We start from the raw sequence: 4,214 nt of genomic DNA on the forward strand, positions 1-4,214 counted from the left end.
TAAAATATTATAAGTAATCTGTCATGAAGTATACTACAATAAATACAAAGTACACGGATGTATTATGAGATGTTAAAATACATGCACCAAATATATCTCAATAATAATTTCTTTTAAAGATAATTATGAATAAATGTAACCTTGAATCATAATTATATAGATTGAATAATTATCATAAATACTAAACTCTCTGTGTATTATTATAATGATAATTACTACTAACAATAGTAAATTCAATTATTGTGACGCATTAATTTAAGTCAACATTTTTCAATCACTAATAGACTGGGAAGGAGAAAATAGAGGGTACTTTATTGGAGTATGGCTGTAACAGCCATTAAATAAGTTGTACTGAAATAACCACTATCGGTAAGCACTGTATTATGTGAGAAATAATGTAATAGTTGTTATGTTTAGGCTCCGTTTGTTTCGTAAAAATGAATGATTTGAAAAAAAAAATCCTAAAAATAATTGCTTATATAGCTTGTATGAACAAATCAAAAATATTTTCATCACCCACAAAAATCCTAAACTATGTCCATTGCAACACCTTTGCTTCAAACTTGGCATTTTGAGACCAAAAATCTCAAACTTGACTCTGTAGCACTTTACCCTAATATTTTTTGTGACACAAAAGATCCCAAATTTATATACGTGTGATACATTTACTCTAAACTGTTTTTGACCCAAAAACATGTTGCTTATTTACCCTAGCTCTATCAAGATTCGATCAATGAGCACCGTTAAATTTTTTTTTATGGCTGCCTACATAGATGATGAAAGGCAAACGACATTGACATAGTTTACCGACATGTAAAAAATATGTAAATTGATCAAATGTTTTTTTTACCTCCTTTTCCTTTTCCTTTTTCTTTTTTCCTTCATCTTTCGTCCTTTCTCTTTTTCTTTTTCCACGTGGCAAACGCATTGGCATTGGTAACGGAGAGGAAGGCCATGGATATGTTGGCCAAGTGCAAACCAAGGAAGAAGACGACCGAGGAAGAAAAAAAAAGAGAGAAGAAAAACATATAATTAGTTGTCATATTTTTGTCTTGCGGGCGGCACATTAGCATTATTTGCCTTCCGTAATCCACTTAAGCAGCCACATAATATTTTTAATAATGATCATTGACAGACTCTTGGCTGAGGGTATATGTGTCCCATGAGTACAAACTTTAGGATGTTTGGTGTTTAAAAAAAAAAGTTGAGGTAAATGTATTACACAAGTACAAGTTTGAGGTTTTTAGTGTATCAAAAATTGAGAATAAATGTGTTATATAGGTACAAGTTTAGAACTTTCGGTGTCACTAAAATAAGTTTGGGATAAAAATATTACAGTTGACATAATTATATATATATTTTTTGTGGCTTTGACCCTGAAGCAAAAGATGAAATGCTTTTTGCCTGAGAGTTATATCTGCATTAAGAAAGGGTGGAGGCAAATGGGGCCTTGTCCCCATTACACAAAAGGACGCTCCATCTCATGTCAATCAATCAATAAATAAAATTGTTTTCTTGAAATCTTCGGGAATCTTTTATCTCTGGAAATAATCCCGGCTGCATACAATGAACCTCCTTCACTGGCAAAACGTTAGAGATAGATATTAATATGTTAATTTATTTTTGTGGTGGCTATTATACAGAAGTTTTCTTGGCAGGAGTGAATATGCTCTATGTCTGTACTTTGTATCAAGAAGGGAAAATAATGGGAATAGTTCCCAAATTTTAGCTCAATATATAATGTGGTTCATGAATGTTTAATTTATTCAATATGGTCTCTGAACTTTAGCCTAATGTGCAAGACCATCCTCGAACTTTTAAATTGTTCGACGCGGTCCTTGGACTTTTGTTACCTTTTAAATTTAGTCCTTGAATTATATATGAAATGTTCAATATTGTCCATGAATTTGAATTAACGGAATGACAATATTGAATATTTTCATATAGTTCAGGAGCTAAATTGAACATATATCAAAAGTTTAGGGATCACATTCAATAAATTAAAACTTCATGGACTACATTGTGCACATTAAGCGAAAGTTCATGGACTGTTTATGTCATTATCTTTGCCAAGAATGAGAGGCCAATGGAAGCGCTAACTCCCTCGGACAAGAGTTGAATATTATTCTCGTTGCTAGGAACAGAGGAATCTTTGGCCATGTTTTATCCTCCGAATTTTGCCAATCAGAACAGGAGAATGACCAGGGAGCAATCTCTGAACTGCACCACAGTTTTCCTTCGGGTAGGGTAAGCTGTATTTTATCGGCAAGAATGACCAGACAAACACTACTCAGTCATAACAAGAGAACAATGTAGCAATAAATGATCTAGTTATGCAGCAGCTCATTCCTGGCATTCCATGGAAGAAATGATCTGGTTATGCCATAGAGCCTCAGAGCCTTCAGAGCTGCACTTAACAGCAAAAGACACCTCTTTAGCGACACGATCTATAGAAGAAATGATCTGGTCTTGCAGCAACTCATTCCTGGCTTTCCAAACTTCATTGTTCCATCCATTCCAAGCAAGTTAGGGAAGGGTATGTCCAACGGTTGCCCCTCGACTAGCCTGCATTAGCCATACAAACTCATTATCCCAGTTGCAAGGAGATCTGTCAATACCACAAAGGAGCAACATTACCTCCAAATAGCAGCAGAGAAGAGGTGATCTCTAGTTCATTTTGCTGAATACATCACAAATATAAAGGAGAACTTGGAGAGGAATACCAATTAACAATCCTTTCAAGAGGAGGCGGCTTATTGAGATAGCCATCCAAGCTATAAATACAAATTTAGGCACATTTTGAGAAAACCGGGTACATCCTATGCCAGTCAACTTTTGTTCCATGATTTCTTAGAAGCTTCCACGCTACATAAAATCTCAATACCCCAAATCTTTGATGAAGTGCACAGCACTTCATCCTTAGCTGATGACTTAGGAAAAGAACACCACGTGAAGCTGCTTGTATAGAAACTAGGCGATTAGACCTAGCTGTAGGCTGCATCCAAGCAGAATCACAAATAACATCAGCCACTACAAATCTAGTACTAAATGGAAGGCTTAAGAATCAAACTAGCCTTTAGTAGTTTCCTCCAAGCATAAACAGAATTCGCATCAGGAGAGGCAGACTAAATACTACTTTGATGATGCAAGCAATCTCCTGAGCCCAATTCCACTTGCATGTTTAGGAAGACAACCTTGCTTCCAATTCAGACTGGCAACTTTAGCACCACCCTGTTGCCCTTTCCAAAGAAGAGACCCACATTCTGCTCAAGTACTTTAATGACCTTCTTTAGAAGAAGAAAACCTGACACCAAAAATTAACAAGACCGTGGACAACAACTTTAATGAGTTGAAGCCTGCCAGCATATCTCACTTTTTCACTGTCCAAGATGTGAATCTGGCTATGTCCGAAAAAAAAAAAAAATGTTAATCGGGCTCTAATTTTATCCACCGAATGCTTAGAATCTACATCTGTAAGTGTACCGGATTTGAGTGGTACTCCGAGGTATCTAACTAGAAGATGCTCTCTGCTAAAAGCCCAAATTTGAAGCAAATATGGAACCTGTTCATCAGAACATTCGGGAGTAAAAACTCCAGTTTTGGAGGGGTTAACTTGAAGGCTAGACATATTCCTGAAGTCTTACTAAATAGAAGGCATCTCTCTTAAAAATTCAGCATCTTCTTTGAAAGAAATTCCTCAAATCATCAGCAAAACAAGGGTGATGAGCTGAAATTCGGAACAGGATGGGTGGTACTTACTCGTCTCCCTTCTAGCAGCCACATTAAGCATTCTTGAAAGAACCTCTATAGCGAGCTCAAATAGATAAGGGGAAGGAGGATCACCCTGTGTCACCCTCTTGTGCCAGCGAAAAAATGTTGAGAACCATTGACATTAATGGAAAAAGAAGGAGAAATAATTCACAGCTTCATCCAAGTTAGGAAAGAAACAGGCACATCAATTGCTTGTAGAATCTTTAGAAGGGAATCCCAACTCAATTAGTCAAAAGCTTTTATCAGCCTCAATCAAGCACCTCGGAGATGTACCATCCCTATGATTCATGCTAATGAAATGACGTTAAAACTTATTCATCTGCAAGCTAGGACTTAGTATCATATTTATAAATAACATTGCATCAAGATATAGGCCTAAAATCAACAATTGTAGAAGCGGTTGTTGATTTAACAATAGAAATAGCTGTTGAATCTATTTTCTT

This window comes from Rhodamnia argentea, chromosome 6 (assembly GCF_020921035.1).
Source record: "Rhodamnia argentea isolate NSW1041297 chromosome 6, ASM2092103v1, whole genome shotgun sequence".
Taxonomy (NCBI): domain Eukaryota; kingdom Viridiplantae; phylum Streptophyta; class Magnoliopsida; order Myrtales; family Myrtaceae; genus Rhodamnia; species Rhodamnia argentea.